This window comes from Rhinolophus sinicus, linkage group LG01 (assembly GCF_036562045.2).
Source record: "Rhinolophus sinicus isolate RSC01 linkage group LG01, ASM3656204v1, whole genome shotgun sequence".
Taxonomy (NCBI): domain Eukaryota; kingdom Metazoa; phylum Chordata; class Mammalia; order Chiroptera; family Rhinolophidae; genus Rhinolophus; species Rhinolophus sinicus.
Genome location: NC_133751.1, coordinates 67,865,679 through 67,880,147, shown reverse-complemented (window position 1 = coordinate 67,880,147; position 14,469 = coordinate 67,865,679). Strand labels below are relative to the sequence as shown.

The 14,469-nt window shown below is 41.3% G+C and overlaps 1 protein-coding gene across 19 annotated transcripts in view; it reads right to left on the bottom strand.

Annotated features, from left to right (window-relative positions):
- Positions 1-14,469, bottom strand: part of ZBTB20 (zinc finger and BTB domain containing 20) — a 779,143-nt gene that overhangs the window by 171,111 nt on the left and 593,563 nt on the right. For all 19 annotated transcript variants that reach the window (XM_074331585.1, XM_019734851.2, XM_019734862.2 and 16 more), the window contains one exon: positions 10,652-10,691. The gene's annotated coding sequence lies outside the window, so the exon portion shown is untranslated. The remainder of the gene's footprint in view (positions 1-10,651; positions 10,692-14,469) is intronic.

Here is a 14,469-nt window from a genome sequence, read left to right as displayed (position 1 = left end):
GACCCTTGCAACAATTACTTAAAAATTCAAATATGAGTTTCATCATCATTAGCAATGAGTAATCCTCTTAATAGGCTGACATCATTGCCTGACCATTTTCTTCATGGGTAACATTACTGACTGCCTCAATTCTCCTCCAAGTCTGACAACTCAGGTGATGCATTGTAGTTCTTACCTTAGAGGACTTTAAAGCTCAAACATTAGAAATAACCCAATATGTATATCTAGGGCATAGTTAGGTAAATTTTGGGGGGGTGGGTTATATGATAGAAAATTATTCAGACATAACAGTGGTATTTATTAAGAGTTTGCAATTACACTGGGAAGTATTTATATACTATTTAGTTTAAAAATAGGATACAACCATATAGATACAACGTATGCTCAATTATGATAAAGTTCCAAGAAGAGACTAGAAAGTGATCTAAAAAATTGTTAATGATAGTTGTTTTTGTGTAGTGGGATTATGGATTGTTTTCTCCTTGCCCTATACTTTCTTAACATTTTACAATAAATGTGAATTGTAGAATCATGAAAGAAATAAAATTAAAAAAATACAGCTGCTTTGCTCAACAGTTGCCAAATTTTACCCCAGATGTATCTGCAATTTAGTTGAGAGTCAAATGGCCCTGATATAATTTCCTAATCCAGGAGAATGGAATGTGTTGCAATAAAGGAAAGGCATCATTGCTATCACCTCTTTCTAAGCCACCATTTTATAATGCTTAGAATAAATCTGAGGAAGGAATCCCACTTCTATTGGAAATTGGTAATTTCTACATTCTTCAGGTGTTCTTCACATCTTGTCTTAGGCTGCTAGACGCTGGAATTTAATTAATCTATAGTACTCTGTAATATCTCCAGATTTGGAAGCTCTTTTTGGAGGCTGATGATACAGGCCGCCATTAGAAATAGAGGCTCATCCATTCATTTCAAATGGGAGTTCCTTTGAATAACAAGGATGAGCTGCTACATAAGGTCTTCTACAGATGGTTCGCTTTCTTTCCCTTCCTTTCTCTTACCTACGCAGACTTCTTCTCTCCTTCCCTCTTTGAAATAGTTTTTCTGTATAGTTAGATGGCAGCTCTTGAAATTTAAAGAAAATTCACATAGTCCCGATATCACCCTTTGAATAGGTTATCTCATTATTCCTAAATGATCATATTTTAGCAAAACGATGATGAAGATATCAGACTTATCACTTATGCATGTATGATGCATATTAGAGGCTTGGCAAAAAGGCACACAGCAGGTATTTTTTGAGAAAGCAAGAAAATAAGTGGGTAATGCCAGGATGGGAGGAAGGAGCAGACATAAGAAAAATAAAAAAAGGAAGGATAGGGGTCTCTGTGTCTTTTGGCAAAGGTTTTCTAACCACCTGTTCCCGGCCTTTTGGACAAAATGGCAGCCTTCAAACTTTCCTAGACTGTGAGCTCCTTGAGGTCAGAGACGGTGCCTTATTCACCTCTGATTTTTCTGTACTAAGCACAGTGCCTGGTGCAGTGTTGGTGTTCACCACACACCTGAAGGATTAAACTGAGCCCATTTACTGCCCTTTCATTCTGGAATCAGCTAGAACCAAAAGAAGCTAAAAGCCCTAGTGTCTCTTCACACATACTGGCAAAAACCCATCCTAATTTGAACTCAAATACACATTTCCCCTGAGCGTCTACCTTGGTCACTGAACTACTGGATACAATTACACAAGGCAGACAGGTTCTCAATCTGAACCCACCAGACACACCCAGGGCTTCCACTCTGCCAAGGAGAATCCTACTATGCTTCTCTGGTCAACTTGCTGTCCTATTTGTCCCAGGAAGTACTTTAAACTTCTACTTTTCCTCAAATCTCCTCTCCATTGATTCTCAGCAGGACCTCACTCCGTAGGAGCCACCACTGGGGAAACCTCTTAACCTGTCCGCACCCAGTCTACACATGGCTTGCATCTCCCCTTGTCCTTTTCTTCTTCTTTCATGTAACAATAGACGAGGTGTCCCTCCATTTATCCCTCCACTCATGCTCAGCATTCCATGTCTCCAGCCTCACCAGGAATCTTACCCTATCAATCACCTGCCTCTTCTCTCTGCTGTACACTCAATCTCTCCTCTCTACTGCATTCTTCCCATGAGCATATGAAAATGCCAATGTTTCCATTTTTTTCCAGACCTTCTTTTGACTTCACTCTCCCCTTCCCAAGATATCATACTAGCTCAGTTTCCTTTCCTTTACAGTAAAACTTTTAAGAGTTATCTACATTTGCTGTCTCTATCTTGTCATCTCTCACTCTTTCCTCATCCCAGTGCAAACAGGTGACTACTTCTACCACTTTCAACAAAATAGCTTTTGCGAAGGTCAACAATAACTTCCAAATTAATATATCAAATGCATGCTTTTCAGTCTTTAACTTATTTGACCTCTCAGTAGCACTTCTCACTACTGACCATTCTCTTTGAAACTCTGTTTTCTCTTGGGTTCTGTGCCCAAGTTTTCTGATTTTCCCACTGCCTCTTTAGCTATTCCTTCTGAGGGTGTTTCTATGGCCTCATTTTTCTCTACTAGCTGATCAAATACTGAGTTTTTCAAGTTCCAGTTTGGGACTGCTTCTCAACCTAACCCTGTCCCTAGGCAATATCATTCATGCCAACAGCGTCATCTGCCCTCACTTCACATCTGAACCCCAGTTGTATGTAGCTCACTGCCTATTCACTATGCTTCCTTATCATTATTAAAAGCACCTCATACTCTGCATCTCAAAAACAGATCTTATAGTCTTCCCTCCACCCCGCTCCTCCTTGGTGTTTCATAAAACTGTGAATGGCACCATCCTCCATATAGGTTTATAAATGTACAGCCAGTAATCACCGTTGCCACTTCTTTCTCTCATTTCCCACATTCAATCCATAAGAAAAACCTGTGTATTTCATTTCTGAACTGTTTCTCAGTTCCATTTATTTTCCTCCATTCCCACCGTCACTACCCTAGTCTGTAGCTCATCTGGCCCACGACGATAGCTTCCTTCCAAACCACTTACCACAGTGAAGTTCGTTAGATCTATTCTTTTTTTTAACTTTCAATTTCAAGATTATGGTAGTATAATATGCAGTTGTAAGAGATAATACAGAGAGATCTGGTATGTCCTTTACCCAGTTTTGTCCAATAGTAATGTCTTGTATAACTATAGTACAATATCACAACCAGAAAACTGACATTGGTACAATCCATTCACCTTATTCAGATTTCACTAGTTTTATGTGTGTGTGTGTGTGTGTGTGTGTGTGTGTGTGTGTGTATTTCTGTGCTGTTATATTGCATGTACAGATTCATGTACGACCACAGTCAAGATTCAGAATAGTTCCGTCATAAAGATATTTCTTGCTACCCTTTTATAGCCACAGTCAGCTCCATCTTTCCCCAACTCCTTAACCTCTGTCAACCATGAATCACTTCACCATATATATAATTTTGTCATTTCAAGACTGGTATATAAATGGAATCATGAAGTATATAATCTTGAGACTGTTTTTTTTCACTCAGTGTGATACCTTTGTGGTTAATCCAAGTTGTTGTATGTAATTAGCGTTCCTTACTTTTTAGTGCTGAAAAGTATTCCATGGTATGGATGTCCCCGTTTGTTTAACCATTCACTCATAAAAGGTACTTTGGATTGTTTCCAGTTTGGGACTATCATGAATAAAGCTGCTAGGAACATTGGTGTACAGGTTTTTGTGTGGATATGTTTCCATCTGCCCGGGATAAGTGTCCGAGAGGAGTATACCTTTTAAGAGTACAAAATGGATCATGCCACATTCCTTCTGAAGTTTGCTTTCCCGTCGTCCTGAGGAAAGTCCCTAACAGCCTACGGAGATCCCGCATCACCAGGCCTTACATGTCTCTTCAACTTCAACGTGGGTAGCTTTGCACCTCATTCTCTCTACCCAGCTATGTTCAGGGCCTTTGTCCACACGTTCCCTAGGCCTTGAAACCTCTTCCACCACCCAATCCTACTTCTTGTTTTTCATCTTCAGATGGTAGCTCACATGTCACTTCCTCAGGGAAACTTCTCGTGAACTTTCAGACTCACTTAGATCCCTCTCTTATGTTTGCTCTTGGAGCATCTGGCACTTTTATTTCACAGCAGTAAGCACAGTTTATAATTATAAGTTCTTTTGTGTGATCATCTGATCAATACTTGTCTCTCGTCCCCCAGATTGTAAGCTTTAGTGGGGCAGACACCATGTCTGTTTTGTTCACCATTATATCTTTAGCATTTAGTAGACACCTATTTTGTGTTTAATAAAATTTGGACAAGGCTTTTAAGACAGTCTTAGATTCAAGTTCTATCGCTATTGCTACTCATTAGGTATTCTTGGAAAAATTACTCAAACATGCTAAATCTTTGTTTCATTTTCAAAATTAGGATTATAACAGCATCTACTTAATAAGAGTCATTTTAAAAGTTAAATCAGATAGCCATTAAAATTATTTTGTCCGGTGCCTAATGCAAGGCAAGTACTCAAAAAATGTTATTTCTTATTGTTACTATTAGTTTTACAAAAGATAAAGAGTTTTTGTATTTTTTTTTTCCCAACTAGGTTTTAGTCCATTATCTTCCTTTCTTGCTGATTCCCTGGGGTTCTGATTCCGGTAAGTCTGAAAGTCTGAAAAGGAACCCTCAGTTTAGAACTTCGATAAGGCTATGACTACTGGTTCCAACCCTCGGTATGTCCCCTTAGACAGATAAGAGCCTTGTTTGGCCTCTTGGCTCTGGTTTCCATTTTCATCTCACTCAATACTTTGTCATCTTGTTCTCCAGCCTGTGGCTCTTCGGGTTGGTAGGAATGCCTCTTCCCCTCCAGAGTCCCCTCTAGGAGTCTAGAAACTTCTTGTTTCCAGAAGGAAGTTTTCTAAACACACCTACCCTCTCGTCTCATTCCTTCTATTTTCCCATGGAGACAAATCACGCTGTGGGTGAGACAGCACTCGGTCCGTGTTTTCTCAGGTGGAACCGATCTATCAAAGTTTACATGCGCAGGAATTTAGCCTCTTTCTCCTTCCTTTCCTACTTAGACTAGTTGGAGTTAGTGACCTGGAAAAGTGTTGCTTTTATGCAGATCCAAATTTTCCCTTGGGAGGGCTTTTCCAAGGTTTAGACTGAAGAGAAATGAGCCAGCAAGTCCATTTTATTACTCAAATTAAGCTCCATCCTTCAACCTGGTCTTTATCAAAAAGTTTGGTTCCCCAGCTATCAGTTCTTTGATCTACCTTTTCAATGGGCTTAGAATTTGAGCAGTGCTATTTATTGGACTCCGTCAAAGATTTCAACGCTTAGGTTTGTGCTTTTGCTTGGCTTATCTTCCTTCTACTCTTCATCTTTTTTACATTCTAGCCATTTTTCAAGACCCAGCTAAACCACATTTTACACGACTCTTTCCAGCCCTCAAGGCTCTCTTTCACGAATAAAATTCTATAGCACTTACTGGGCTGTATCGTTCCTTTTGGAATTGTCATTTATTGTCTTATACGCATGTGGAACATGCAAAGGTATAACTTCTTTTCCTAATTCTATTTTAACGTCCTTAAGAGCAAGCAAGGGCAGTGACCTAGATTGATGTTTTAACTTCCCACTAATCATGACTCTTTGCGTATGGTAAGTGCTGAATAATATCTTATGGGATGATTGTGCCTGACGCTGGCCTGCTGATCAGGCTTTATCTGACGGCCCAAGTTACAGTGGATTTGGCTTAGTGGCTGGATGGTCCTGAAGAGGTGGTGGCAGTGGCCAAATAAAGGAAAGCTTAACATGAGTGTGTCCCTGAGACGCGTATCAGGGCAAGTCTGGATATACATACAGGTGGTGGAATTTAGTCCTATCTTGTGTTGTGTTTTCACCTTAGCAATATACTCCTCCACTTTTCCTTTATGAAAAGCATATGGAACTCATGGTCTTAGGTAGAAAGCGAAGAGACGTGTAAGCAGAAGAAGGCAATGCTCTTGGCTGTGGTAGGCTGGTCTGCAGAATGTTTTGATTCTCTGAGTTAGTGGAAAGATTGAGAAAAAAAAACACAACAACACAAAAAACAAAAAACACCACTACTACCACAGGACAAAAAATGAGGAGGAAGGGTCCTGAAAATGGTATCTGAGCATGAAAGACAGTGAATATTTTAAAGATCACTGAATGTAATTTATTCAACCTAAATGCATAAAAGTACAGGTGGGGACATTATTTATGCAGGTATATGCAAATCACTTTATAAAATAGGCAAAGCCCTTCTGCTTTTTATAAGTTGCCAAGGTGGTTCCTGATATTTTAAAAGCTATGAACCTTTAATGTAATTTCCTCAGAGTTGGAATCCCTCTGCCGGCATCACAGTCATTGTCAGAGCAAGTTTATTTTTTTTTTTTCTCTCCTCTGGGACATTTGCAAGGCTCTTATAACCATCACAAAAAGAGTGGTTTCCACAGAGATGTGATTGGAAAATATCCCTTGGAAATTGCTGAGGAGCAAGTCACAATGTTCAAAGCAGAGAACATAGGCTTTGAAAAAATGAACCCATCTGACCTCTTGAATTTAGTACAGTGAATTCCTGAGCTCTGAAACATGGGGCCCGGCTGTGCATGCCATATTGGTGCTTTAAGACTGGCAGTCGGTTGGCTGTGGCATGGTCTATTTCAAACTCCTTCACAGTGCCCAGTGTTGCATGTTCCCAGATGACATTTGGTTGGCAGAAGCTGGGCCTCCAAAGCTGGCAGTCTGGAATGCAGCCCACTGTGTTTTGACAAACACATAATTGACCATCTGATTACCAGCCTACATTCTGCACTCAGGTCACTGAAGAGACCTGGGCTTTCAATAGGTCCCTATTCCTTATCTTATCCATCTTCTCCAACCCTTCTCCAGAAAGCAATATAGAGAAGATTTAAACAGACCCACGCATGTACTCCCATTTGCAAAAGAGAACATGGTACATGAAACAGAAGCTGTTGAAAATTTCCTTTAAATTGTCCTGGCAGCCCAAAGTGAACAAGAGAAAAGCACACTTATGGTGAACTCTAATTCAGAAAAAAGGAATGAATATACTGAATTGTTTCAACACCCGGCTGTGCATAAGTTGGAATTCAGCTCAATGGCTTGAAAGTTCTGCTTAGAAAAAGGCAGCAATGGGAAAATGATAGAAAATTGGGGCATTAATTGACCTTAGGGGGACATTCTTAAGAAATTATTTCATTTTCAGGTGAAAGAAGAGAAAAGTAGAACACTGGGAATGTCTTCTCCTTATCTGCCTGTTCCTTCCCCAAGTGACTATGGGAGAGAGACACCTATCTCTGGAGACCAGGAGGCAGCAGCTCAGAGTGAGGTCAGATTCAAATTGAGGTCTCTGCTGAAGCGCCCATAAAGATGTACTTTGGTCTGAAATTCGGCCCCACACAATCCATCAGCCTTTCTCATAGGAGGCGAGGACTATGCACTGGGCCAAGATGTGCTGGCGTTATGCAACGTCAGTGTCACTGCCAACACCACCAAATGGCCTCTCCTCTCCACTTTCACCCCCACTGCACGGTTCGGGCCCTTGGGGTTCACCTTTGACCTGCTCTCCCTTTTCTCAGTCAGCCATCTCTATCACCACCAGAGCTCTCTTTTGCTAAAACACGGTTAAAACTTCAAAGCCTCCTCAAGTTTGCAGCATCCAGTCCAGACTCAGTCCTGGGCACAGCATACCAGGCCCTCGGCGACCTGCCTCCTACCACGTTCCAGCTTCCTCTCTCAGGCACCTTTCCCACCACCATGCTCCAGCCACACTAACTACTGTCCTCTGGACCTGGCTGCTGCTCAGCACCTCCTGACTTCGCAAATGCTTTTGCTTCTTTTCCTGAGTATGACCCCCTTTTGCTTTCCTCTCCTCTACGTTCACCTAATAGACTGCCCAGCTTGGGTGCCTCTGCACATGGCGGTGGGCACTCCTTTCTCCTTCCCCTCCCTATGTCGTGTATACGCCTCCATTCCAGGGCCTATCAGTCACATGGTGCAGCCTTTGTTTACTGTTTATCTCCCCTACCCGGACTGTGAGATTCTTAACAACAAGGGAGCGCTTCTTACTTATCTTGGAGTTCCAGGTACCAAGCATGGTGACCGGCTTTCCTTAAATGGTTGTTGACTGAAAACTGAATAAAGAGCTGTGCATGATAATAAATCAAAACTAAGCCAAGCAGTAGTATTAGCTTCTGTAGCCACGGTAAGAGCTCTTAGCCATGTAATGAAGGCAGAAGATCCCAGAAGTAAGGTACTTCTGATGGGTGAGAGGGAGCGTGAGGGATAGATGGAGGACCGTCTCAGTAACAGAGAATGTCATCGAAGCAGTGAATTTTCAGCTTTTCCAACACACAGGTTTCAATATTGAAAGGTATTGTCCTGAGAATGAATCAGAGTCTGAACTGTAGAGAGGTCTAACTTCTAAAAACCTGGTTTCCCAAACAGGGCAAGTCTGTGACACCTGCTTCAAGGTAGCAGAGCAGGTTACGGAAAGCTCCTTTTTGTTTCTGTTAAAGAGCAATGGAACGGAAAACTCTTGCGGGGGTGCATCTGGAAGCTATTCAGTTCCTATTGAAATCTGCGTCAAGTCCAGATTGGGACTTTGGACTAAATGCAGTGTTAAGGGAAGAAGGTCGAAGAGGCAGAACTCTGCATCTGTCTGGAAGAGGCCATTGAAGAAGTACTGGGGAGATCTGTTCCCAAGGAACCTTTCTTTTCCCTTTAATGGGCATCTGGGGCACCACCTCTGAAGCCATCAGCTGTGTCTGTGGGGCACTTGAGGACAGCAGGACTGTCACAGGCCTTGTTACCCTTGAAATAAAGGCAGCCTTAGGATTTGGAACAATTCCAGCCACATGGCCCGGGGGTGGGACAAGGTTAGTAGGTACATGAATGGGCTATCAGCTCATTATATATAGGTCATCATTCTCCCAGCCTCCTCTCTGGTTAAAAACTAAGATCTCTCTAGAAGCTGCTCGATTGATGGTTGATGTAGCACAGAATCAGTTTCACATTTTCCTATGAGCCAGAGACAGTGTTTCAATTATATTTTTTGCCTCAAAGGTCTCCCCCTTGATTTCTAATCTGTGACACAGGTCTCCAGCCCCCTGGACTGCTTGTGTCTGAGGCTCGCCCTATAGTGCTGACGTCATAATAGCTGAGCCGTGCGGGCAGGAGTGCAACGTGCTGACTCATCCCCAGTGATGTGACGATTAATGCCTTGTCTAACACAGAGCTATTATGTGAACTGTTTTTACACAAAGACCTGTGACAAAAATGATTTGCCAGGCAGAGGCCTAGAAATATGCAGCGCTAGGTAACTGGGGTGGGGCTGCAGAGACATGAAGTGGTAGCCATAAGCACGCACTTCGCAGCCTCCAAAGCATTGACAGACCCACTCTGTCAACACCGAGAATGAGGAATAACAAGACCTGTCGGGCAGGGCCGACCCACCCCTGCTGTATAAACGCATTACACACAGCACCAGTCTTTGGGGAGTTTAATAAATCTCCCTTTTCTGTCAAATAACTGTCACTTTAGACTTAGGCCTGGGCCTCCTTTGGAGGATTCTGCTCCCCTAAATATGTTTAACTGGCTTCTAAGAATATTAGTGGAAGCCACACATAAGCCCAAGAGTCACGGGAACCCCTTTTTCTGTGCAAATGATTACAACATAAGAAATGCCTCGGAGTGAGGGGTCAGTGGAGTAAGAGAGAATGCTGGGACTAAGGAACCAGTTGTGCTCACCAGAGTGAGAAGCAGCTGGAAGGAATCATTTATTTAAATTAAAAAAAAAAAAGATTATTTATCACATGAGGTGACTGACACTACCTGTGGCATCTCTCGGTTGGTATGTGATGTAGTGACTTGGATTATTTGGGTTCGCTGCCCCACAATCTCTTTCAAGCAGCTCAAGGTAAAATTTATCCAAACCCATTCAGTGCAGCCTAGTTTGGGCTTGAAATAATAACTATTCTCTCTTTTCATCTGAAATCAAGTCCCCCTTGCCCCCAGTGACTTGCATCTTTTCTAAAAAAGAATAGTACCTTCCATAAACCTCCTGAAGCATGTAATCCTGGATCTCTCTCTCTCTCTCTCTTCCTGTGGACTTCACAATTTTAACCTAAATGGCAGAAATCTTGAACTTCACTCTTGTGCTTCTTAGTAAAAGGATATTAGAAATTTTGTCCATAAATGAAAGCTCTGACCTAGAAGTTGAAACTAAACACCACTGAACCCAGGGATGGGTGTGTAACTGAAGAATAAATAATTGCCCATTGATTGACAGTGGGGCAAAAGCCCAACTGCTGCTGGTATCTGGCTGAAGAATGTAAGCTATAGTTTAGAAGAGGAGTGACTTTTGCAATCAGCAGCTGTGGCTGAGTAAAAGGCAGTCTTTATATAAGTCCAGTCGCTGGGGATGCTGGTCTTTTTAGCCCCCTCACGGATGGCAACAACTACTACCACCAACAGCATCGACTCCAAACACAAAAGAAGCTAATACATACTGAAGAAGCGCTGGGAACCACAACAAAGGCAACCAGACAACGTGCCAATAACGACCCAAATTTCCCACATCGGACATTTTTTGGAAAAGTAAAAGAAACCACTTTTACTTACATAAAGAGAAAGGGCAGGCCACAGACTGATGGTCACGGAACTGAAAAGCAAAGAAAAAAAGAAGGAATTAAAAACAAACCCAATGATACTGTGGGGAGAAGGAAAGCAAATCTAAGTACTGTATAGATGGGACTGGTTGCTCCTACAGGACGAGCAGCAGGAGGTCATTTTGTCACCTGTCACCAAGAAAAAGGAGGTCCAGCCACATGACATTTTCCAAAGGAGTGCCCTCCTGCTGTATGACCAACACAGCAGTTCCCAGCACAAGGAGTGCCAACCTCTTTCTTTGTCAACTTCATTCTGATCTGAGTTATACGAGTATTTTGTAGAGCTGTGCTGTCCACTCCAGAAGCCACAAGCCACATTTATCTATTTCAATTTAATTAAAATTGAATTTGAAAATGAAATGTTTAGTTCCTCTGCTGCACCAGCGACCTTTCAAGTACTCAGTGGCTACCTGTGGCTACTGGCTACCTTACAGGTGGAACGTTTCTATTGTTGCATAAACATCTTTGGGCAGCACTGGCTAGAATGGGGACAAACCACTATGTAGTGAGTGAGAAATTTTAGGTCCTTTCTCCTTTTGACAAGGATGAGTCAACCTCTGATAAATTTTGGTTCTCTTTAGGGTAAAATTGGTAAGTTTAATGTCTAGAAGGTCCTCTGGACCAATCTGACCCCTCTATGCATTGTCAAGCCTCAGCTGAGGACTTGATATTGACTCTTCTACCCCATCTCATCAGCCTAGGAATGTCCCCTCTGACCAAATGATTTGAAACTGAAGCATCTGTCCCCTAAAACCAACACTAACAATGACAACTTCAGGTTTGGGGGAGCTGACCTTAACCGTTTCTCATTCTGTATTTTAAGTCTAATAATTCTCCTTTGTGACCTTCAACTCACGAGCCAGATAAGCTATTGTGGGACTGGCCTGTTAACCACTGTCTTGATAGTTTCCTTTATAGAAGAATCAAACTGAAGTAGCAGAAGATCCATGAGAAATTAATAAACCAAACAAGGATGCTGAGAAAACAAAGCAGTCTCCCCACCCCCATCCCACTCAAATATATCAAGGACTTCATATGCGCTGATTGAATTCTTGTCTCTCTGACACCATGATTTTAACGACTTCACACAAGGCCTCCAGAAATATGCAAAACAAACTGCATTAAAAGAGATCAAGTAGAAGGATCGGATTAAATAACAGCATAGAAGAAGGCTCAAGCAGAAAACTAGCAATTAAAGAGACTTCACTTCTCAGCAAGCTTTCTGGACAAATGCACCACCACTAAGGTTCCTCCAAAGAAAAAGTATCCTATTTACGGCCAACATGCACCCCTGTCCGTGCACATCCAAGTTTAAAAGATGATGTTCCTTTCGTGAGACAAGAAGAGTAGAGATGAAAATCTGATCATAATGTATGCTAACACAAGAGAGGTTGGGGGGTCTTCAATGATTTCAAATTGTCTCACAAAATTGATGAGCATAATGAAAAATTTAAGCAGGATAATTAGATTATGTATGATTCATTGAAAGCACATACAAACCTGAAACGTATATAATATATGACTGACTAGTCTTCAAAGACTTTAAAAAGCTCTAAGTTTTGCTACACTCTCGTCTCTTCTGCAAGCCCGGATGCTAGACCATTGCACTGGTGCATGTTTCCTTCCTTTCTTCCCTCCCCCACTTTCTTTTTTCTTCCCTCTCCCCAACTTTTTTTGATCTTGCCTTCTTTCTCAACCTTTGAGGAAAAGGAGAAAAATATGATTAGTGGTTATCTATGAAATATGCTCACTTATCATTTTTCTGTTGCATGTTATAAACTCAGTAACTCTCAATAACATATTATGCTATTTTTAAATTGTACTTAGTATTTGTGTTCTTACATCTAAGCACATAACTTTCTAAATTTCAAAGAGCATTTTTTCATAAAAGTTAATTAGTCAAAATTAAATTTTTGATGTGATCAGAAGAGATCAATGTAAACTGAAACCAGATTGACTAATACATCCAAGGCCTGGAATAAAAACTATCTTTCTGGATGTCAAATGACACACAGGCTGTCAATTACAGGAATCCAAGATGGAGATAAAAATTGCAGTGTGTATGTCACAGTCTCAGACAAATTAAAGCCAAGTTAAATTGAAGATTTTATTGGATATAATTGTTGTCATTATATATTAATGAAAAACAATAATACCTATCCAAAATTTAATATTAAGGCTTAATATTTAATCTCAGAGTTCTTATGCAATTCATAAATGCTCATAAACGTCAAAAGGCCCTGACTTCTTGACTGAATTACAATCTGCTAGGCAATTTTGAGAATATGTATTAAACTACATAGATTTATTTTTGTTCAGTTCAAATTGTTATTTTATTGATATGCATCCTTTCTGCCTAAGTGATATTCACCTTGTATGTCTGTAAGTTGTTTTCATCTGAAATGCAAAGAATTACCTATAATGATTTTGCATAAGATTAAAAAAATGTACATTAACCATGCTACATTCAAAGCACGAATATCTAGCCAGGAATATATAACTGTAAAGCCCAAATGAATCAATGAATAGGACCTTAAAACATGGTGGGGGAAGGCAAAAGTAGACAGGGGGTGGGGAGTGGTGGGGTGTGGGGAGGGCTAAGAAGGGGGTGACTTGTGGAAATCTAATCTTAGTTTGTGATTTTTGAGTGGAAGTTATTATATACTATCCATCTCCAAGAAACTGAAAGTATTATTAACTGTAACTTAAAGATTAGTCAATTCTGATTTTAATTTATGTAATGGTCTAGGGCAATAGTAATACAGGTCCCTATGAGAATCCTCCTCCCAAGAAACGACCCCCAAACACCAAGTTTCAAGGAGCTCCCAGACTCCATGAAGGTCATCCACGAATTCCAGGTTGGTGACCTTTGGCCTAGGGGGAGGGGGAGAAAAAGCGCTTTCAATCTCACTGTTCATGGCCTCTAGGGAGTTTTGACAAGTTGCTCTAAGTGGAAGTCAGGAATAAATCCAATATTTGGAAAATACCTGGGTGAGTGTGTGTGGCTAGAGAGCCCCACACTCCTTCAAAGGCCCCCCAGGCTGACCTTCTCAGTCCCCTACGATTTCTTTTTTGAAAAGTCCACAGAGCCTTAGGAACCATGAGGTTGAGAAGCAGTGAGCAGAGAAATGACAACCTTCCTATTCACTGAGTTCTTCTGGGGTTTCAGGCAACCTGGTAAGTAAATGCTTCTCAAGTTTGAATGTGAGTATCACCGAGAAGGTGGAGCAGTGTAACGGGAGTACACAAGGCCACCAAATCAATAATAAAGACGTGGCTGTCTCTCTGGGGGAGGGGCAGTTGTCCTTGTGGCTAAGTAATTTAAACTCTCATTTGTACCTATATTCATTTATCTGGTAACATTTCTTGGATGTTATAGAAGAAATAAAACAGATACTGCTCTTGGCCTCCTGGAACTTCCAGTTTAGTGAAATACACAAGACTATATTGTGGCACAGAATGCACCATCTGTATGTATTTTTAGGGTGAGACCTGCGACCTCACTGACAAGTCACATTTGGGGCAGACTGCTTCAGGCAACGTCCCCGGCACCCCCAGTACTGGATCACTCAGTCTGACCTGAGGATCATCTACATGGAAGAGTTTGAAAAGCAGCATTGATTAACCATCTATCATTTAACCCTGACTACACAAGTCACCACCATTACTTCCAATTTACTAGAGAAAAACGGGAGATTTGAGACATTGGGAAACTTACCCCAAATCACACAGCTGCTGGGATCTGCATAAGTCTGTACCATTCCCAAGTCT